The sequence below is a fragment of the Diplotaxodon limnothrissa genome, linkage group LG3 (assembly GCF_057381915.1).
Source record: "Diplotaxodon limnothrissa isolate DT_005_m linkage group LG3, D_limnothrissa_male_GT1.1, whole genome shotgun sequence".
Taxonomy (NCBI): domain Eukaryota; kingdom Metazoa; phylum Chordata; class Actinopteri; order Cichliformes; family Cichlidae; genus Diplotaxodon; species Diplotaxodon limnothrissa.
The window spans coordinates 9,202,314-9,226,440 of record NC_140598.1 but is presented as its reverse complement, the minus strand read 5'-3'; positions in this window follow the sequence as shown (position 1 = coordinate 9,226,440).

Sequence of the window (24,127 nt, the reverse complement as noted above, 5' to 3'; positions counted from 1 at the left end):
ATCATAATCACGTGTGTAAACTCTCGTGGTAGATAGTATGGTCTCATGCTAACCGCTAGCAGCTCAATGTCCTTACAGCATAGCGTCTCTTTGATAGATAAATGCCCAGAGTTACACCATCTATCGTTCACAAACACAGCCAGACCCCCTCCTCCCTTCTTACCACTCTCCGCTGTTCTGTCATAAGAGGCTCAGCAGCTAAAGCAGCACACCTGGGTCTCCCAGCCTATTAAAAGCAGCCCTTTGCTTCACCTGCTTCACTAAACATTATTATTTTAAGCAGAGTGGTGTGATTTATGTAGGCATTGCTGTGTGACAGGATGACTTTTCTTGCACACCCACCAAATGAGGGCGCACATGCTTCCACGCCCACTGGTGACTGCACACATCCTTTCAAGGAAGCATTTCATTCATCCCCAACAAATGGAACAAAACACTGTGCAGCGTGTTCAGGTTTGAACGTGGCCCTGGCTTCTCTCTGCATCCACCTGGCACATGCAACACACATCCACTCCCTGCTGAACTGCTTGTATTTGATGTGTTGAAGTTTTGGTAAAGTTTGAATAAATTCCACTTTATTTATAGGAACATTTCATCTGTGGACTCCTGCTTCCCCTCTCCTTGAGCCAGTTTGTGACGGGAACATGACATAAGAAAACTAATTTATCCCTTTTTGATTCTGTGTATCTGGCGCTCATCCAGTGAGTTCACACTTGGCAGAAACAGACTGAATTTGTCTGGAGAACTTTGGCTTCAGCCAAGTTAGATAAACACACTGTGTCTCTGTCAAAACAGCAGTGTAGTTGTGGCACCCCTGTGAGGGAATGACCACATTAATATTATTTTGTGTAAAACACTCATGTAACGGGACATTTTTCATTGCTATATGTATTTATTTTCAGTTTCTTTAAGAGGATAGAAAATCCATGTAACAGGGATTCATTTTATGTTAGAAAGCAGTGAGGGCGGAACTTTGGTGCTTGCTCCGGGGTTTCGGGGTGCAGTAAGTGGAGCCCACCTTCCGCTGCTTCCTCAGACACGTTCTGGAGGAAAGCAGAGACGCATCGTGTCTTCCTTACTCTGCTCTTCACCTGCTTTTACAGGTCGGTACACGGTGCTCGCACCGAAAATGTTGTTTATTGTCACCATGGTTACCCACGTTAATGTGAATGGGAGAGTTAAGGCGGTCCGCCAAAGTTATTTATATGTAAACACGGGAGAAAACCAGAGGAGTGTCCCGCGCGACCGCACCGCGAGCCCGCTCGTTAGGTGGAGCGCTCGTGAAGCAGAGTCAGTGCGCTCCTATGCTCTGTGCAAACGTGTTGTAATGCTCCAATCAAATCAGTTCTGTGAGATGTGAATGTTAATAGTTCTGTTAAAGTGACTGAGTAGATTAGCTAGTGTAACACAAGCACTCTGAGCAACTCTGTGTAGCTAACAGAGGCATTCATGGGTTGATTAAACAAGCTGTGTTTCATGATGCACTAAATAGTGATTTTGCCAGTAAATTACTGGAGGGAACAAATGTAATGTATTTACCAATGCTGTTATTGAATAGAACTGTTTAGCCAGTAAGACACTGCAGAAGACAATGTGATGTGTTTATTGATATGATAAAAGGATGTAGCTGTTATGGAAAGAAGTGTGAACTTGAGAAACTGAACCAGTTAAAAAGAGTATATTTCACTGATGTTGTGAAATAAGTAAATGTAATTGATGTGAATGAGGAACCAGCTGAACAGTATATTGAAAGCTCATGTTTAGTGTTTTATAGCATTTATTTGTGTGAAATAAATCAGACTCAGACACGTTCTGGAGGAAAGCAGAGACGCATCGTGTCTTCCTTACTCTGCTCTTCACCTGCTTTTACAGGTAACATATTTGTCATCGAGGTCTTCATCCTTGGGACCCGTAACATAGTAACTTCTTCATTGTTATACTTCTATAGTTTTCCCATTTTGTGAGCTGTGGATGTGGAAAGTGTCTCAGTGACACATCCACATGAAAACGGCGTTACCTTCGTTCATTTGCACGTCAAATGAACGAGCTGTTTGGACTTTAACGTCACAGCTGATGCTTCGATACTCGAACTCAAGAGTTCAGCTTCCACTCAGAGGTACAAGTACACACAGCAAAGATAAACGTGTACACAAGGTTGAACCCACAAGTGCACAGCTCCAACCAGAGATGGGCAGTAATCTGATTACTTTTTTCAAGAAACGAGTAAAGTGAGGGATTACTATTGCAAAAAAGGTAATTAGATTACTGTTACTTTCCCGTAAGCACGCTGCGTTACTGCGTTACTAAAACCGCAGCTGTGTGCAGATGAACAATGGATAATCTATCGAGTGTGGAGAGAGTGTGAGCGTGCAGCGTTTAAAGCGTGGAAGCACTGACCTTACTTTGAGTTTGACTCTGTAAAAAGTGACAAAAACATTAGCATCCGCTGTTCACTGCGTGGGAAGACAACATGCTCACTCACTATGTGTTAATGGGCATGCTTATTTATAACTTTGATAAAATGTCATAAAAATAATTCCATGCCAGCTCACCATTGGTGATCAGGTAGTTTCTGTTCCAGTTCCAGTCCCATAAATCATGAAGCTTGCTGCCAGAAAAGCTTCAAGTCTGACTCCAGCTGCCACACAGTGCTCACTGATATCATTTGCAAAAACCCCAGTGTGACAATATTTATCAGTGAAGCAGAAATCAGGAAGTGACGACTTTTCTTTGAACATTTGCTAAGGCTAAGCTGTGCTTTCTACCACAGTTGGGAATTTCCTGGTTTACAACAAATTATTGTGTCAACACCGCATAAGATTTCAAACTACAGGAAAATCACTGGAGTTATAAGAGGCAGACAACGACACACACACCACATGCATGCTGTTGCTATTTATTGTGGATTAACCTGTCAAGGGCAAGAACAAAATAATTCTGCCTCAAATACAGGAAATCATAGCTTTCCTGTATTTCCTCCATTGTTGGCATGCTGGTTAGTGCTGTTGCTCCACAGTAAGAAGGTCCTGGGCTAAATTATCCATGAATGTAAACGGCTGTGTGTTTCTATCTGATAGACTGGTGAGCTGTCCAGGGTGTACCCTGCCTGGTAACCTATCACCTCAGGGTTATTTCCCAGCCCTGCTGCAACCAGGATAGAGATAGGAGGATGGTAGTTGTTGTAGACCCATTCAATTTCAATTGAAGGATTAAAATGTTCCAGGAGCTCAACTTACTCCATCTGAACATGTTTCAATCGTGTTTTATGAACACAACATGCAGGTTTACTGAATATGAAAAGGTTGTGTTGATTTAACTCAGTTGTTTAAGTTTCTGCCAAAGCAAAACCTTTGTGTGCAACCAGTGTCCACTATGGAATCAAGTAAATCCAACATGTTTTTGTCAGTGCAAAAGGAGTTACGGTACCTGTATTCCTGCACAATATTGTCCCGGGAGGGAGGAAAACTTTCTGGTGAAGTTTTGGTTGATTTTTGGGTTTTGCTTGACACTAGGTTGATTTTATCAGTGAGGTTTGGATTGTTTTCTTTCTCTAAGAGAGAGAAAGATGGTTTTATGCTTGGACATGTTTGCAATGGGCCCCAGTATTTGTTACTTTATTAGTATTTTATTGGTTGCGTTTGTTTGTGCTTTTGTTACAGTGCACTGAGATAAGAACATCTGAGAGGTGTGATCCACCAGTGGTGATATTTTGGTATTTTGTGAGTTCCCGATTTAACAAATCAGCTCTTTAATCCAGACCTGAGAGGTTGAACTTTAAAGCGCTATAAAATATTCTTACTGGAAACAGTGGCAAAGTGTTTTTCTCCATGATTATAATGGGCTTGGGAGAAATTCACTTATATGTGACATTGATCACATGAGAAGTCCTGAGCCTAAAAGGATTGCAGCGAGTCAATCCAGTCCAAAAACAAGGAGCTGTTTTCCTTTAAAATGATGACGTCATCTTGCTGGTGATGGAGGCTCGAATAGACTGCGCGTGAGACTCCATTATCAGCAATATCTGGTATGAATGTGTGTGGATGTATGCATGTGACTGGACTGTGATGGACTGACGACTAAAAGTTTAACTGACTTGATACTGAGACAAAAACGGTGCCGACTTTAGGATTAGTGAACGTCCACAACAATTCACCCAGCCTGTAGAAGAAGGGTGGAGGTTTTGTCTTGCTCACAGACATATTCAATCTGTCCTTGGCCCACGCTGTGGTACCGGCCTGCTTCAAATCCACCTCCATCGTCCCGATACCCAAAAACTCCAACCCATCTTGCCTCAATGACTACCGCCCAGTAGCACTCACCCCCATCATCACTAAGTGCTTAGAGCAGCTGGTCCTAGCACACTTCAAATCCTGTCTCCCTCCCACCCTGGACCCCCACCAATTCGCATACCGCCAGAACAGGAGCACAGAGGATGCAGTCTCCATCGCACTGCACTCTGTCCTCTCACACCTGGACAACAACAACACCTACGCCAGAATGCTGTTTATAGACTTCAGTTCAGCATTCAATACAATCCACCCCCCACAACTCATCAGGAAACTGACAGACCTGGGCATCAGCTCCCTCATCTGCAAATGGTTACTGGACTTCCTGACCAACCGCCCCCAACATGTCCGGCTGGATAACCACTGCTCATCTACCATCACAATGAACACCGGTGTACCACAAGGCTGTGTGATGAGCCCTTTCCTCTACTCCCTCTTCACCCACGACTGCAGACCTGCTGATGGTTCCAACACCATCATTAAGTTTGCAGATGACACCACGGTGATTGGCCTCATCAGTGACAACGATGAGACCGCCTACAGGGAGGAGGTGGATCGTCTGGCTGAGTGGTGCGACACAAACAACCTGCTGCTTAACACCGAGAAGACCAAGGAGCTCATCGTGGACTACAGGAGGAATGCTGACCCACATCCACCCATCCACATTAAGGGGACGGCTGTGGAGCGTGTGAGCAGCTTCAAGTTCCTGGGAGTCCACATCTCCGAGGATCTCACCTGGACGACCAACTGCTCCAAGCTGGTCAAGAAGGCTCACCAGCGCCTCTTCTTCTTGAGGACTCTGAGGAAGAACCACCTGTCCTCAGACATCCTGGTGAACTTCTATCGTTGCACCATCGAGAGCATCCTGACCAACTGTATAACAGTCTGGTACGGGAACTGCTCTGCCTCAGACCGGAAGGCGTTGCAGAGGGTCGTGAAAACTGCCCAGCGCATCGCCGGAGCACCACTTCCTGCCATAAAAGACATCTACAGGAAGCGGTGTCTGAAAAGGGCTGGGAAAATCATCAAAGACCCCAGTCACCCATCACATGGAGTCTTCACCCTCCTGCCCTCTGGGAGGCGCCACAGGAGCCTCCGGACTAAGACCACCAGGTACCGGAACAGCTTCTTCCCCACAGCTGTCAGACTCCTGAACTCTGCCTCCTGACATCTGACCCCACGTTAAACTCATGGACTGAACATACACACACCCACAATGGACAACTGTACCCTCAAACACACAATAATAACATGGACTGAACCACCACTCACAACCACTAGCACTTTATATAGCCTCTGTAGAAACTACCTACACCCTCACTTATCTTAACTGCACTACTGTATAGCTCTGTGTAAATAATCATTCTGTACATTCAATAATCTTTAATCCTACAACTGTCTACAACTTACACAGTTCCCATTTCTGTATAGCTGTATATCTCAAATTTCTGTAAAGTTATTTATTTCATATTCTGTATAGTTTTTCATATTTATATCCTGTTCATAGCCTGTACATAGCTTGTACTCACTACAGCCTGTGCATACTTAGTTATAGAATATTCACAACATACTTCATACCGTGTACATTATAACATACCATAATAGACCCATTTCTGTAATATACTTACATATCTATACTATTGCTAATATATATTGTAATATATCTATATCACTAAGCACTTCTGGATGGATGCAAACTGCATTTCGTTGCCCTGTACCTGTGCATGTGCAATGACAATAAAGTTGAATTCTATTCTATTCTATTCTTTGTTTTGTTTTTGCAGGAGCAGAAGGATGACAGAGACTAAAGGGGGAGGCTGTAGCTTCACATGAGTGTGAGCTGCAGACTGAACCCTTTGGTTGCTAATGTTGAGTCACTGATGTTTGCATTAAGAAAATTGTGTTTTATTAGCTGTGTTTTAATTAAGGTATCACATTATATTGTTGGGAATGTTAAATGCTAAAGTGAAGAAAAGCTTTGATTTCACTCATGACTGAACATGTTATTATTAACCATAGCAGGTGTTACGTCCCCTGGCTAGTCTAGGGGGTTGAAGGGACGAACATAAATGTGGATAGAGAAGGAGGAGCCAAGATGGTAATTTTAAAAGGTTTATTGAATACTGGTGATGGGGTTCAGACCGAGGTGTAACGTCAGGGAGAGCCAAGGCCAACATAACAAACAAAACATCCCTGACGTAGAAATAAAAGAAACTTACCTAACTCCAAAGAAACAAAATATACAACCTATAACCATAACCTACCTAACAACACATAAACAGGAGAAAACAGGGTGTCAAAACAAAAGGCAGCTCTCCCCTACAAGCAGTCTGAACATGAAACAACAATGCTCACACAAAATACAAAGGCATGCAAGCCTGCACAAGTATGGCAACCAAAATGGCCGGAGGGCCCAGAAGCACAGCTCCACAGCCTTAAATAGTGCTCTGCTGATTACCAATTAGCCGGACTCTGCACAGCATCCAATCAGGACAGAGGAGGTGGAGCCTGGACAAAACAAAGGGTTAATAGGGAGAAGAGACATCCTCCTGGGGGATGTAACACCCCCACCCAGAAAAACAAACGTATAAGTTTGTTAACCTTACACCATCACATTCTTGAGAGGGCATCGGCCACAATATTTTCACATCCTCTCTTATGCTTTATTTCAATGTTGTAGTTTTGTGAAATTAAAGCCCACCTCATCAATCGTTGATTGTTGTTATACATACGAGAGAGGAACACGAGAGGATTGTGATCAGTGAAGACCTCTACAGGTTGGGAAGTAGACCCCACATACACGTCAAAATGCTGAAGAGCCAGAAGCATGGCCAGAGTCTCCTTTTCAATTGTCGAGTACCGCCTTTGATGAGTATCGAACTTCTTGCCAAAGAAGCAGACAGGACGACTCACTCCTTGTCCATCATCCTGGAGAAGAACAGCTCCAGCCCCCACCTCACTGGCATCCACTTCAAGCTTGAAAGGTTTAGAAAAGTCTGGAGCGACAAGAACAGGTGAACTCGACAGAAGACCTTTTGCACATTCAAAAGCATGTTGACACTCAGGACTCCAAATGAATGGTACCTTCGGGCTGCACAGGTTTGTCAGTGGTGTTACGACCTCAGAAAAATTCCTACAGAAACACCTGTAGTAACCAACCATCCCCAGAAATCTGCGCAGCTCGCGGCGTGTTGTTGGCACAGGAAAGTTAAGAATGGCATTAACCTTTGCACTGATAGGGCGAACCTTGCCCTGCCCAACTTCCTTTCCAAGGTAGGTCACTGTAGCCTTACCAAACTTGCATTTAGCCAAGTTGAGGGTCAAGGAAGCATCAGCTAAATGCTTGAACACAGTGGTCTGTTGACGTTGTACTGCAGTACCTGTACTGCAGTACAGGTGTACGTGACAAATAAAATTTGAATTTGAATTTGAATTTGGTTAAGGTGTCAACATGCTCTGACCAGCTGGAAGAATAGATGACCACATCATCAAGATAAACATTACAGTTTGCCACACCAGATAATACAGTTGACATTAACCTCTGAAATGTAGCAGGAGCATTTCTCATTCCAAATGCCATGACTGTATATTGTAAAAAGTGATCAGGTGTTACGAAAGCTGAGATTTCTGATGCTCTTTCTGTCAGAGGTACTTGCCAATAACCTTTAAGAAGGTCCAGCTTACTCACATAAGCAGCAGATCCGACGCTGTCAACACAGTCCTCAATACGGGGCAGTGGGAAGGAATCAGGTACGGTTACTGCATTTACCTTGCGGAAATCTGTGCAAAAGCGAGGTGTTCCATCTGATTTTGGCGTAACCAGGCACGGAGAACTCCATGGACTATAGCTTGGGATAGCCAATCCATGCTTTAGAAGGTAGTCTATTTCTGTGTTCATCATTTCCCTTTTTGCCATATTCACACGGTAAGCATGCTGCTTAATAGGCACGGCATTCCCAACATCAATGTCGTGCTCTATTACAGTAGTACGGGAAGGCATGTCCCCAAAGAGTGTTAAATGAATGGTGATGAGCCTTTCAATGTCCAACTGTTGCTCACGGGTCAAGTGAGACATATATAGACAACCGGGACAGTACCTTAGAATTAAGCATTCTGGCATTCTGGTAGCTGGCATCACAAAGTTTGAGCCCGTCTTCATCTAAGCTCGACCTCAATCCTGAGGGAGAGTTCAACAAAAGAGTTTCTGGAGATGAGATTGGCTCTGACGGAGATGCCACAGGCTTATCTGCGGTGCCACAGAAAGAGTCAGCTCTAGAATGAAAAGATTTGAGCATATTGACATGGCACAAGCGTGTTTTACGCTTCCTGTCTGGTGTTTTAATCACATAGTCAGTGTCATTTACTTTCTTATCCACCTGGTATGGTCCACAGAAGCGGGCAGACAATGCAAGGCTAGCAGTTGGTAGAAGAACCAAAACCTTGTCACCTGGATTGAAAGATCGAGGAACGGCTTTCTTATCATACCAACTCTTCATCTTCCCCTGAGCAGAGGAGAGGGCTTCTGCAGCTGCCAACCTGGCCTTATGGAGGCGCTCTCTGAACTGTGAAACATAATCCAGAACATTAGTTTTCACAACATGGTCTGTTGACAAGAACTGTTCTTGCAACAACTTCAAAGGTCCCCGAACAGAATGACCAAACACTAGTTCATTTGGGCTAAACCCAAGGGACTCTTGCTTAGCTTCGCGCATGGCAAACACCATCAGGGGTACTCCCTCATCCCACTCGTTTCCAGTATCCAAGCAGTATTTCTGCAATGTTGCCTTGAGTGTCTGATGCCAGCGCTCTAATGCTCCTTGAGACTCAGGATGGTATGCACTTGACACAACATGCTTAATCCCCAGAGTCTGCATGACCTGCTTGAAAAGTTTAGACAGAAAGTTAGTTCCTTGGTCTGTCTGGACTACTTTTGGTAAACCAAAAGTACTTTTGGTAAACCAAAAGTAGTGAAGAACTTTGTCAAAACTTTAATCACCAAAGGTGCAGTTATTCTTCTAAGTGGGACAGCTTCTGGAAAACGAGTCGAAGTACACATTGCAGTCAGTAAAAACTGATTACCATTCTTTGTCTTGGGCAATGGACCAACACAGTCCACAATGACACGTTCAAAAGGTTCACCAAGTGCTGGTATAGGATGAAGAGGAGCTATAGGAACTGTCTAGTTTGGCTTTCCTGCAATCTGACATGTTTTACAAGTGCGGCAAAACTAAACTACATCAGCCTTCAATCCTGGCCAAAAGAAATGGTTGAGTATCTTGTTGTACGTTTTTGTAACTCCCAAATGACCAGACAGAGGGTGCTCATGTGCAAGGGAGACTACGTAGTGACGATACTCAAGAGGCACAACAATCTGATAAGTAGTGCTCCAGTCACAGTCATCAGAACAGCTTCCCTCTACGTCCGCTGTTAAACTTGGGTGGGCAGTCCACTTGCGCATCAAGACCCCATCTTGCAAGAAATAAGAAGCCTTTTTATTTCCTGTTTCAGAAAGAGAAGTAAAGCATTTAGTCAATGAGGGATCAGACTTCTGAGCAGCAACAAGGCTTTCACATGTGACTGGCAAGTCTAACTGTGGGAGATGTAGATCCTTCCACTTCTCAGTAGTATCCTTTGAGCCACTTTTAAGATCAACTAGGGTTTGCAAATCATCTGTAGCCAGAGCCTGAGCCAACGAAGAGTCTGACAAATCAATTTCTGCTTTAAGTCTTGCTTGAGCCCTGGTGAGAACACAAGCAGGAAAAACAGATGGGAAATATGTTGCTAGGTCGTTGCTCTTCAAGTTTGATTTTGGATCATTTGTTACTTCGGGAACACGTTGCACTTTTCCACCAGCAATATCATTTCCCAAAATGAACTGCACCCCTTTTATGGGAAGAGAGGGGGCGTACTGCCACAGAGAAGATGCCATTAACCAACTTTGACTTGATGTGTACATAATGCAAAGGAGCTTCAACATAGCCCATTTCAACTCCTTGAATCAGAATGCTGCCATGACAAGGGGAATGGTCACTCAGGGGTAATACATCAGATAAAATCACAGATCGTGACCCTCCCGTATCTCTGAGTATTCGAATGGGTTTTTCATCCTCAGGCTTCCCAGTCAATGACACAGTGCCATCTAAGAGGAAGGGTTTGAAGCAGGGATCAACTCTTTCACTTTGGTCCCTTCTCTCAGCACGAATGGTTTTAATTAAACCTACTCCTTTTGGTGACTGGTTCTTGCGCTTCAAAGCGGGACATTCAACAACAACATGACCAAGTTTATGACAATAGAAACATTCCCTTTCGGTCCTTGGAGCAAAAGTCTGTCGTGGGCTTGAAGGATCCTTTCGTGGGGGAGGTTCTCTGGTGGTAACTTCACGTTTCTGCACAAAAACAGTTTTATGAGTCAGCACAAATTCATCAGCTATCACAGCTGCTTCTTTCAAAGTGGAAACCTTCTGTTCATTAAGGTGTACAACAATGCGTTCTGGCAGGCCATTTTTGAACTCTTCCAGAAGTATCAGTTCACGTAAGGAGTTGTAGTCAGGAACTTTACTTGCTGTTATCCATCTATCAAAAAGAGTAGCTTTTTCACGAGCAAACTCTACAAAAGTCTGATTTGCTGTTCTTTTGTGATTGCGAAAGCGTTGCCTATGCGCTTCGGGAACAAGTTCATAAGCAGCAAGGATAGCAGACTTCACTACATCATATTTCAAACTTTCTTCCAAAGACAAAGCAGAACAGACTTCTTGTGCTTTGCCTACCAATTTGCACTGAAGAAGCAATGGCCAAACTTCTCTCAGCCAGTGCAATGAGGCAGCAACACGTTCAAACACATTGAAATATGTATCAACTTCTGATTCACGAAATGGAGGTACCAACACAATGTTTTTACTCACATTGAAACCACCTGGGTTTACATGGGAGGAGGTTGTTTCACCAACAGATGAATTTGCAGAACTAGGTTGAGTAGTAGTACTTCTTGAAGTCTGTGCCTGTAACTCCAACTGACGCAGTCTGACCTCCCTTTCAATCTGCAACTCCAGCTCCAACTTTTTCAGCTTTAACACCTTTTCTGTCTCTGCTTCCAACTCCAACCTGCGAAGTTCCAACTCTGCCTGGCGAGCTTGGGCTTTATCCTGAGCCTCAAATTGTAATTTAGCCAAACGTACCTTGAGTAATACTTCTTGTCTTGAACGAGGAGAAGATGGAGTAGCAAAAGAAGGTGAGCCATTAGTGCTTAAATTTTCCACCGTTTGTTGCTCCACAGCAGCAGGGTTTTGCCCTTCGTCCTTTACCACAGCAGGCTTCACTCCTTCATTAGGGGTCCTGTCAAGAGGAACTGGCAAACGAGGTGATTTAGAAACAGGAAGTAGGCCTTCTTCCACAAGTTTGTTTGAAACAGCAGTTTTCAAGTCCTCTTTCACCATTTGCCTTGATACATTTAACTCAAAGTGTGCTGCTATAGCAAACAAATCACGTTTTCTACACACATTTCTACACTACTCCCAAGAAGGATTACTCAAAAATGCACTCAAAGCAAAAACACCAGTTGCCATACTAACTACCTCTGCCAAATACACCAGCAGAAACAAACAACTCCAAACCTTCACCATCCACAAATGGATTAACCAGGACCTTTATCCCGGACAAGCCGCCAATTTATGTTACGTCCCCTGTAAAGAGTCAATTAACTTTTATAGAGGAAAAAAGGCCAAAAACTCTGTTAACTCATTCACTGCCAGCCATTTTCAAACGTATGCTTTCAATTGACGTCTATAGACGTCAATGGCAGTGAATGAGTTAATACCTATGAATAACAGGGAATGATAGACTTGTCACATTCAAAATAGAGATATGTAATAACAAACACGGGTCCGTGTCATTTAGGTTCTCCATTGAAATAGTCAATCATTTAGAAAAGTAGAATATATAAAAAAAAAACACCCAGCACGCCCCTGCGGGCGGTTTATCCTTCAAGCTCGGGTCCTCTACCAGAGGCCTGGGAGCTTGAGGGTCCTGCGCAGTATCTTAGCTGTTCCCAGGACTGCGCTCTTCTGGACAGAGATCTCCGATGTTATTCCCGGGATCTGCTGGAGCCACTCGCCTAGCTTGGGAGTCACCGCACCTAGTGCTCCGATTACCACGGGGACCACCGTTACCTTCACCCTCCACATCCTCTCGAGCTCTTCTCTGAGCCCTTGGTATTTCTCCAGCTTCTCGTGTTCCTTCTTCCTGATATTGCTGTCATTCGGAACCGCTACATCGATCACTACGGCCGTCTTCTTCTGTTTGTCTACCACCACTATGTCCGGTTGGTTAGCCACCACCATTTTGTCCGTCTGTATCTGGAAGTCCCACAGGATCTTAGCTCGGTCATTCTCCACCACCCTTGGGGGCATCTCCCATTTTGACCTCGGGACTTCCAGGTTATACTCGGCACAGATGTTCCTGTACACTATGCCGGCCACTTGGTTATGGCGTTCCATGTATGCCTTGCCTGCTAGCATCTTGCACCCTGCTGTTATGTGCTGGATTGTCTCTGGGGCATCTTTACACAGCCTGCACCTGGGGTCTGGCCTGGTGTGATAGACCCCAGCCTCTATGGATCTTGTACTCAGAGCTTGTTCTTGTGCTGCCATGATTAGTGCCTCTGTGCTGTCTTTCAGTCCAGCTTTGTCCAGCCACTGGTAGGATTTCTGGATATCAGCCACCTCCTCTATCTGCCGGTGGTACATACCGTGCAGGGGCCTGTCCTTCCATGATGGTTCCTCGTCTCCCTCCTCTTTCTTTGGTTTCTGCTGCCTGAGGTATTCACTGAGCACTCGGTCAGTTGGGGCCATCTTCCCAATGTATTCTTGGATGTTCGTTGTCTCATCCTGGACTGTGGTGCTGACACTCACCAGTCCCCGGCCCCCTTCCTTCCGCTTAGCGTACAGCCTCAGGGTGCTGGACTTGGGGTGAAACCCTCCATGCATGGTAAGGAGCTTTCTTGTCTTTATGTCAGTGGCTTCTATCTCCTCCTTTGGCCAGCCTATTACCCCAGCAGGGTACCTGATCACGGGCAGGGCGTACGTGTTGATGGCCCGGATCTTGTTCTTACCATTCAGCTGACTCCTCAGGACTTGCCTGACCCTCTGCAGGTACTTGGTGGTTGCAGCCTTTCTAGCGGCCTCTTCATGGTTCCCATTTGCCTGCGGGATCCCCAGGTACTTGTAACTGTCCTCTATGTCTGCAATGTTGCCTTCTGGTAGTTCAATCCCCTCAGTTCTGACTACCTTCCCTCTCTTTGTTACCATCCGACTACACTTCTCCAGTCCGAACGACATTCCAATGTCATTGCTGTATAGCCTGGTAGTGTGGATCAGTGAATCGATGTCTCGTTCACTCTTGGCATACAGCTTGATGTCATCCATGTACAGGAGGTGGCTGACAACTGCTCCGTTCCGTAGTCGGTATCCGTAGCCAGTCTTGTTAATGATCTCACTGAGGGGGTTCAGGCCTATGCAGAACAGCAGTGGGGACAGAGCATCTCCTTGGTAGATCCCGCACTTGATGGTGACTTGTGCTATGGGCTTGGAGTTGGCCTCTAGTGTTGTACGCCACATCCCCATTGAGTTCCTGATGAAGGCTCTTAGGGTCCCATTGATCTTGTACAATTCTAGGCATTCCAGTATCCAGCTGTGGGGCATTGAGTCATAGGCCTTCTTGTAATCAATCCAGGCAGTGCACAGGTTGGTCAGTCTGGTCTTGCAGTCTCGGCTGACTGTTCTGTCTACCAGTAGCTGGTGTTTTGCGCCTCTGGTATTCTTGCCAATTCCTTTCTGTGTCCCACTCATGTATTGACCCATGTGCCTGTTCATCTTAGCCGATATGATGCCTGACAGGAGCTTCCATGTAGTACTGAGGCAGGTTATTGGTCGGTAGTTGGAGGGGACCGGTCCCTTCTTGGGGTCCTTGGGGATCAGGACCGTCCGACCTTCGGTTAACCATTCCGGGTGTCTCTCATTAACTAGCAGCTGGTTCATTTGTGCTGCCAGACGCTCGTGGAGTGCAGTCAGCTTCTTTAGCCAGTAGGCGTGAACCATGTCGGGCCCTGGTGCTGTCCAACTCTTCATACTGGAGACCCTTTCTTGGATATCTGCCACTGTGATGGTTACTGGACCCTGTTCAGGGAGGTCGCTGTGGTCTGCCCTCAGATCCACTAGCCACTGAGCATTGCCGTTATGGGTTGCGTCCTTCTCCCATATGCTCTTCCAGTATTGCTCCGTCTCCAGCCTTGGTGGTGCTGTTCTCTTATTATTGTTCCCTTGCCACTGAGAGTACACCTTTGCTGGTTCTGTGGAGAACAGCTGGTTTATTCTCCTGCCTTCTATCTCTCTGGTGTACCTCCTCAAGCGGCTGGCCAAGGCTGTGAGTCTTTGCTTGGCAGTTTCCAAGGCCTCAGGTATGGACAGCTTGCTGTATTTCTTATGCACCTTCTTTGTCGCACCTTTCTGCAACTCCGTTAGTTGGCTAACCTCCCTCCGTGCTACTTTGATCTTGCCCTCTAGCCTCCTTCTCCATGGAGGGTACTGCCCCTTGTGGCTGTTCAACTTGTAGCCAAGCATCTCACTGATCACTGCTGCCGTATTGTAGATCAGCTTGTTAGTGTCGGTAATCGTGGTTGTAGGTATTGTCCGTAATTTTTCTGTAAAGCTATCAAAACCTTGTACACGAATGGCAATAGCTCAATTAAAATGATTAAGACTCCACCCCGAGATTTGACCTGTTATACAAGGAATCAGCACAGCTGATAAGGAGCTCATCATCAGCCAGCTAGCTGATGACACCACACTCTTCTTGAAGAATGCAAATCAAATCCGTCCAGCCCTTAGTGTTATTAGTGATTTCTCTGAGGCATCTGCTTTATGTCGAAATCTAAAAAAAATGTGAATTACTAGCAATTAAAGGATGCACTGCAAATGCTCTCTGTAACATTTCTGTTAAACAAGAAGTCACATGCCCAGGACTGTTAATATCCAAAGACCAAAAGTCAAGATGCTCGTCAAACTTGTCAAACAGTGTTGGGGAATTCTCAATGGTGCTTGGTGCCATACCCTCAGGGACTTTAATGTCATATAAAAACACTGACAGCTCAATATCTGCCTCAGTCACTCTCCCTGATCCAGCTGAGTCAGCAGTGGGAAAAATCTGCTTTTCACAGGAACTTGGTAACAGCAATAAGAGAATACGTAGTTTATTCCAAGAAGATCTCATGTCTCTCCTGTTACACCCCGGCCTAGGCAACCGGCGTGCAACGCAGGAAAATAAAAATAAGGAAAAAACACATGAAAAAAACCCCACTAAGGCTCTCCACCAAAATCCCCAAAACGGAAGTGTCTCAAACGAAAGTATTGACAAAACCCATTTACAGCTATTTACAACAAACTATTTATTTACAACACGGGGGGAGATCGCGACCATGACATACCGAAACACAAGGCTTAAATACATAGGAGCAATTATGGAATGGACCACAGGAGGGAAACACAGCTGGGGCAAATTAGACCTGACGAGACAAGGAAACGTAAAGTGAACACACTAAGATAACACAGACTTTGAAAGTAAAGCAGGAAATACATGACAGTCACGCAAAAAACAAAACACTGACAACACCGAAACGTAACACTCCCATATATAGAATATCTTACTGGAACCGACATGTTCCAGATATCACCTGGAAGACAGTCTGGATGATCCCATAAATATCTAATTGTGAACAAGGTGAAGGAAATCTCATATAAAATTCTTCATAAATGTTACCCAGCCAGTCACTATATGGTGACATTTAAAAGAGACATAAATACTAATTGAACTTTCTGTGGGGATCATCCAGAAACTGTGGCACATCTCTTTTGGTTCCTCTACACAGAGATTCTGGAAGAATTTAGCAGTTTTGTTATTGTCCATATTTTAAGGGAGTTTTCTTTACGATGGAAAATGTTTTATTCTTTTTCTTTAAGTTCCCCAGGAAGAATGATAAATGTTTTTTTTATAAAAAATTTGTTAATACTTTTAGCTATTTTATATCCATAAATGTAAGTTTATTAATAAAACACCATATTTCTGCCTTTTTATAAGGATATGAATTGTACATACAATCAATTTCAGACTCAACCAACAAAAAGCCTCTCAGAACAATATTTATATGTTGATTTTTTTCGCCTACTCATATCATAATTTTTTTACTCCTGGTTCTGTATGTTCATGTTCTGTTCTTTTGTAAACTTCATCTGTTTGTATGTTGTATACTCATTGTGTTTCAATAAAGTTCGATTTAAAAAAAGGTACGTTCTAAACGAAGCTTCAGACGTCACTGATCACGTGACTCTGGCCAAACGAATCAGGCCTCGTGTGTGTAAGTGTGTAAACCAATAGAATGCATCGTGGTGGGGGGGGGGGGGGCATCACGGGCATTGGCAAGAAAAAAATTAAATAATCGGTCGTACACATGCTTCCCCGACGTCATGCCAGCGCATATTGGGAAATTCGTAGGCACCGATCGGTTTTCTATCAGCCATTTGCTGGGAGTAAGGGCGCCCTCCGTTTGCGATTTAAAGTAGGCAGCACGGTGGCACGGAGGTTAGCACTGTTGCCGCACAGCAAGACGGTCCTGAGTTCAATTCCAACATCAGGCCGGGGTCTTTCTGTGTGGAGTTTGCATGTTCTCCCCGTGTTTGCGTGGGTTCCCTCCGGGTACTCCGGCTTCCTCCCACCGTCCAAAGACATGCAGGTTGTGGGGATAGGTTAATTGGAAAATCCAAATTGTCACTAGGTGTGAATGTGCGAATGAATGTGAGTGCGAATGGTTGTCTGTCCCTTTGTGTTGGCCCTGCGACAGACTGGCGACCTGTCCAGGGTGTACCCTGCCTCTCGCCCTATGACAGCTGGGATAGGCTCCAGTGCCCCCCGCGACCCTGAAAAGGATAAGCGGCAGCAAATGGATGGATGGATGGATGATTTAAAGTCTCACACAACCCGTCAAAAGGGGCGGGGCCGGCTGCTTCCAAGTAGAGCACATTTCATTTATAATGATGTAAATCCAAGCCCATCATGGATTCACCATCTGAATCCTGGGTTGTGTGAAATCCCAGAAATCAACCTTAGACAAAGTGAATCTGTGAACTAAGGTGTAGGTCTGTTAGGATAATTGTGCTGATCCTCGGTTTGGGGGATTTGTGTTTGTACTGGAGCGCAAAATTCAAACCAATGGAAGATGGACAACAAAAGTTCAAAGCCATCAGGTGCTCAGGTTAGAAAAAAGAGAAAAGATGCAGGTAAGCAGACGTGTGATTGGATAATGGCAGCTCATCCTGAACCAATCAGACTAAACTCCAAACAATACATTATGTTACAGATTTTAATATTAATTAGTCATTGTTACTTGTTGATTTGTCCTTTTCTCATTGTGTGACGAATTATGACGACTGTTTGGTAGCTGTTATTGTCTCTCTCTCTCTCTTCATGTGTGTTTCTCTGGTGAAACAATAGTTTTGTGTTAATGTTAGGGCTGCACGATTTTGCATAAAATGAGAATCACGATTTTTTGGCTTAGAATTGAGATCATGATTCTCTCATAACAATAAATAAACATAAAACAACAAATGTCTCACGTTTTGTTGTTGCAGCAAAATGTTGTCCTGCTTGAAATTCCGTCTCCACCGTTGCTCGACGCTGCGTGTACAGAGCAGGTAGTGCAACAATAGAAAAATAGTTGAGGGACGGCACTGTGTAGCGTTTGTCTAGGGTGTTGATCGTTTTCCTAAATCCCTCGTTTTGCACAGTGTTGATGGAGCCATATCTTTGGTCAGGTGATAAGTGATAGCCTCCGTGATGTCTTTGTGCCTGCGGGAGTTCGACGTGTATAGGGAAGCGCTGTATAAGGTTCCCGTTATTAATGTTTGGGTGGTTGACCGGGACGGATTTTCTCCTGTCACTTTCTCGTCATCCCTGACGTGCTCTCCGTTGTTGTTTCCCTGCTAATTTTAGCATCACACGGCACAGCTTCTGTATCACGTGGTATAAGGCTCCGCCCTTGGCATTTGTTGAGCAGGAAGAGTGAGCGCTTGTTTTCATACAGAGTACGTCCCAGATCAAAATGCGGTACATTTGATCCCTGTTGTCTTTGCTTGATGATTGGTTTGAGTCTTGACAATCCACATTGCTGGCGTTGCATCTTTCAATGGCAGCAATGGCAGGTATCAGTGCTCAAACCTTTTGTGTTTGTTTCCAACAAGTTGCCCACCTCGGGAAACAAAAATGTGTTCTTTTACTTGTCAGATGAACATATGAGACACTTTGACTCTTCAGTGCAGTGTGGAGCCTAACAAAGATCTGTTTTGTGTCCCAGCTGATCAGCAGGAGGAGGAGAGTCTGACGGAGCAGCAGAGGAACATTTTCAGCTACTTGGACTCAGCTCAGCCACTACAGAGGAAACAATGAGCTCAACACAGAAGGTGACAGACAGAGCAGGACCATATGACCAAAGATATTTATCACCATATACATTTGAACATTTGCCATAACGATGTAGCTGACGATAGAATTGACACCAGACAAAATACTTTACAGCTGCACAACTTTATTAAAAACCCATCAATGTATTTTCACTGAAACAAGCAGCTGTTGTTTATGTGCATTAAAGTTATATAAAAATGTAACAGTGCAAATGCAAATTCCTCGCTGACAGTTTAACCAAAAGGCGTTTCCAGTGGAAACTGGCCGACACATCCTGAGCATAACCATGTATAATATCCACTAAACTTCAGAAGAGGTTATACAGTCGTGGCCAAAAGGTTTGAGAATTGCATAAATATTGGAACCTGGAGAAGTTGCTGCTTAAGTTTTTATAATAGCATTTTGCCTGCACTCCAGAATGTTATGAGGAGTGATCAGATGAACTGCATCGTCCTTCTTTGCCATGAAAACGAACTTAATCCCCAAAAAGCCTTACCACTGCATTTCATTGCTGTCATCAAAGGACCTGCTGAGACCATTTCAGTGATCGTCTTCTTAACTCAGGTGAGAATGTTGGCGAGCACGAGTCTGGAGATCGTCATGGCTGTATCCCGATTCAGGTTCTGCAGCTTTAAAGTCCTCAAGGGCCGCGTACTCAAAGACCGCTAAGGCCGAAGTGCAAGGCTCGTAGGCTCGTGAAATGGGACGTCTAGCCTCCGTCGCGCTGCCCAGGTTGCCTAGCAACCATGATACTAACAGCTGGAAACGTTTCATACAGCTTTGTTTGACAGAAATGAAGGAGAACATATTTAGTTCATTTGTTTCTACATGAGCTCTGTGTGATTTGATGAGTATCTGAGGCTGAGACCACAGGACTGTGAAACATGATTGTTGGGCTTCATTTCTGTGCTGAACAGTCGTTTAAGATTAGCTGTAAATAACAATTAGCTGATGTTGTTCATGAGACTAAAGTCATCTCACTGTGGTGATGTAAATATAATATGGCCAATATTATAGTTATTATATTAATCACTTCACTCACAGACAAGTATCTGTGACAGTGTGTATACAGATGTATCATATATAAGAGACAAATATTGTTCATTTAATATGTTGGTACTAAATTTGGCTCAATGCTTACATACATGTGTAAAAAGCAAATGTAGGAGCTGTGATAACTGTGTCTGATAGAATGAAGAGTAGACTGATATATGAAATATTCCTTTATTGGGTGAGAAAATCAGACCATGTCATAACTGCTTTAAGTCACACAGAATAGATATCAGAGCCTTAAACAGGCTGACTTCTGCTAAATGGGTCAAACTGGGCAGAAAGTCTACAAACACATAACATCCTTATAGAATATGATGTAACACTATAGATCAACTTAGCTCAGAATATATAAAGCATATAAACAGTTACAGCAATGTGATGCAACAAACACAGCAGCTACTGATCCAAAATACTCAAAGCTTCATAGAACTGAAACCAACATTTATTTTTAGCTCCATCCTGCTGCTGATACAGACTTTAGGTTTCTGAACATTAAACTTGTTGCTGCCTTTCATAGTGTGTAACTTGAAGACCCTGAGTACTTTCTCCCACACTGAAAACACTGGGATGATCACATTATTTGAACATTACCTAATAAGACTGATTCAGCACAGACAGTTATGTTAAACTTTCCTAGCAGTCCTTCACAAACAGGGAACAGTCTGTCTATTCTCTCCATCTGTCAGCTGCTGCTGGCTCTTCCTCCTCCTCTTCCTCACACACTGCTGAGTTTGTCCTGGTGGATTATCAGGGCTGCAAAGCCTCACAGATGATGTGCAGCAGTGGCTCCCTCAGTCTGTCCTCACTCTGGACACACAAGTGTAACTTATAAACACATGTTCATACTTTTATTCCACAATCAGAGAGAAAGAAACAGAGAGAGAGTGCAGGACAGACAGACAGGTGACAGTCTCAGGTGTACACACTGCTACACAACAGCACCAGAGAAGCAGGATTTAGTGTTTGTGTTATTACGAGTGTAAACAAGAAGAGTTCCAGATGGTGCAGTGGACACAAGTGTGACTGCTGTGATTAAAGCATCTTTCTTTCAGCTTAACGAGTGAACCGTCAGCTCGTTCAAACACACGTTAAAGTGCATTTGGCTCGACACCACCGAACAGAGGCAGCAATATAACACAGCTAACATTAACAGTGCAGTGAATCCTGCTTGTGCCGTGATGTTCAGGATTGCAAACCGAGCAGCATCACTGACTTTCAGCTTGTTGTGTTTGTGGATATATGACTGACTTTAATTATCCACAAAATCATCTCATTCTCTGTCAGATTAAGGTCGACTATTGAACGGCGTATATTTTAAAGGCTTTAAAACCAAGTTAACGCTGAAAGTACAAACATCACTAATGTCACATAACTCTGCCGACAAGGCATAGCTATGGCTATGAAATGCTCTTTGTGTATCACTTCTTCATTATGAAAGATGTCATTAATGCACTAGTAATGTCTCATCTGGAGTATTGTTCAATCATTTGGTCAGCAGCTAATAAGACAGATCTTAACAGACTTCAGTTAGTCCAGAATAAGGCGTCCAGATTAGTGTGAAGATGTTCATACTATACTAATATTGATAAAATGCATAATAACCTTTCTTGGCTTCCTGTATATGGAACGCCAGGACTGCCATAATGAATTAATTAAATACACCATTAAATAATTAATTAAATGTGGCAATAATTAATTAAAATTGGAATTAATTAATTAAATAAATAGTTATGACACATGTAATTAATTAATTATTGACACATTTAATTAATTATTTATGTATTTCACATTTTAATTAATTATTGACACATGTAATTAATTAATTATTGACACATTTAATTAATTATTTATGTATTTCACATTTTAATTAATTATTGACACATTTAATTAATTATTGACACATTTAATTAATTATTTAATGATATATTTATTTATTTCATTTTGGCAGTCCTGACGCCTGGCTCTCGTCATGAAATAATTTTATCTGTCAGCCTCACCCATCAAACTCAGGGGGCGGGGTTAACGCTGCCCATGCAGCTTCTCTAACATTTGATTGGTTGCCGTGCAAAGTAAGTCAAAACAGGTCGATCCTAGAAAATCGATTGCTTGTGTAGACTTGGGGCAGCCAGTTATCCCAGAATGCAGATCAAATCACAAGCAGCAATGGTGGTGGTGTAGTTTTAAAATACCCCGTTTTTCTGTCACCAGCTACACTTTTAACAGTGTTTTAGCCGCGAATGTCGCGACGTATGTCTGGTCAGGTTGTCAACATAGAACATGTTTGCAAAAGTGCTCAGATGTTTTCAGAGATTTCACTAGCTCTGCTACCAGTTAGCATGCAGAGTGCACCGAGGGGGTTACGTTAACCGGTTTGTTTACATATTCCACTCTCCGTGTTCCACATGTTGCATTCGCAGATTCTCATTTTCACCGAACGATCGTCTCTTTCCGCCTGGTCTTGTGTCTCTGTGCTTCTGTAACATAAAGAACGAGCTGACATTTTTCTCACGAAACCAGCGATCAGCTCAACAGACCCTCAGTTTACCTGCATGCATCCTCCTCCTCATCTGTCAGCTGTTTAACACCTGCTGCTAATTCAAGAAACACGCCTAGTTACCTGGTGATAGTCACAGTTTAACTGGGCAGCCGGTGCTCGATATAACGCAATGTCAGCGCATTTTTCTGCACAAGATAAGTAAATATAGTGTTTTCCCCGAGCGCAGAGCTGCTGGAGCTCGTTTCCTTACAGAGCACTTTATAGGCGAACAGCTTTATCAGCGGCTGATGTCCAATCACCGGCACACAGCTTTCAAACCTCAGCTGAGTTTTAGCTCTCAGTGGTTAAACGCTGGACTTCATTCACTCAGGTTCTGTCTGTCGGGTCACGTTTACTTCGCTGTTTTATTTACAACTGAGCAAATCGGTTTGGCTGAGGTTAAAGTTACGTTTCATAACTGCATAGTTTCACAGACGTTTAATGGTTCACTGGCACATGTGTTAGACTGAACTATCATCTAAATATCATCTGTTTTTTAATAGTTATTCAACTGTATTCTAAGCACCAGCTGTCTGTTAGAATGTGATTTTTTTTCTCTCTCTGTTGGCAGAGGTATAAAAATGCGCAGGAAAATCTGACATGCATGGCGAACTTCACCGACGATATTTAGGGAGGAATAAACACACATCAAACATAAATGAACCATTTGTCTGTCTCCATAATTGAGAGAATTTTCTCTTCTTATGTCAACACTCTCTCTCTTTTTTTTTTCTTTTTTTTTGCTTTTTCGGTCATGTTATGTTTACCTGTCAAAGGCTTGTTACAAACTATGAAACACATTGTGCAGACTTCTGGATGTTAGAAGAAAACTAATACTGCTCATGAATGAGACTAAAGGCAGGAAGGTGTCCTTTAAAACTAAACATGTTAATAGGACCTCCCTGTTTATATCATAGTTTATGATATAGCACGTGTATTTCAGTAATAGCCTGCTGAGGCCACTATACGTGCTGGCCTCATATCAAATGTGAAGGCAGACTGAGTCTATGTTTGACGTTTTTTATATCTAATCTTCCTTTTCAAACATTTAAACAGCAGCGAGTCTGCAGCTGAGGGAACACAAACTCAAACTGTCGGAACAGGTTTGCTCGTTTCTTGGATTCATTTGGTGATTTATTAAATGTATAACTGTTATTCTAATCTGCTGCTGAGTCTCTTACACTTTTCTTTATGCTGTATATTTTCACGTCTCTGGAATAGTTGGCAGTTAGATAGTCAGCTGGGAAACTTTGTGTTAACTCATGGAGCTGAGGATATCGTGGATATGCTGACCTCGCTGCGTGGTGTACAGAGCGAGGTCAGCATGATTAATATTCACAATAAAAATATTAGCCGAACATCATGAAGTCTGTATGTGTTTCATAGTGTCGAACAACCTTTGTACAGTTAAAGCCAGCAGTTACTACATGACGGAAACACCAACGTTATCTCTTTTATGTGTTTATACACAGGTCACGCTGATTACTGAACAAAAACCCAAAGATCAGATGTTAAACAGATTTATTTGCTCTCTCTCCTCCTTAAACATGTTTTTAATGTTAGTTATAATTCAGAATTGGCGACTGAAACACGTAGGACACATAAGAACATCAGGAAATAAAACATCGATAAATATAACCTCAGTAAAAGAAGTCAGCGGGGGTTACTACAGCTGTGTACCGGGGCCTGCGCTTTGTCGGTGGGATTGCTTGCGAGGCGAGCGGGTCTATCCCACGCTTTGCCGTGAGAC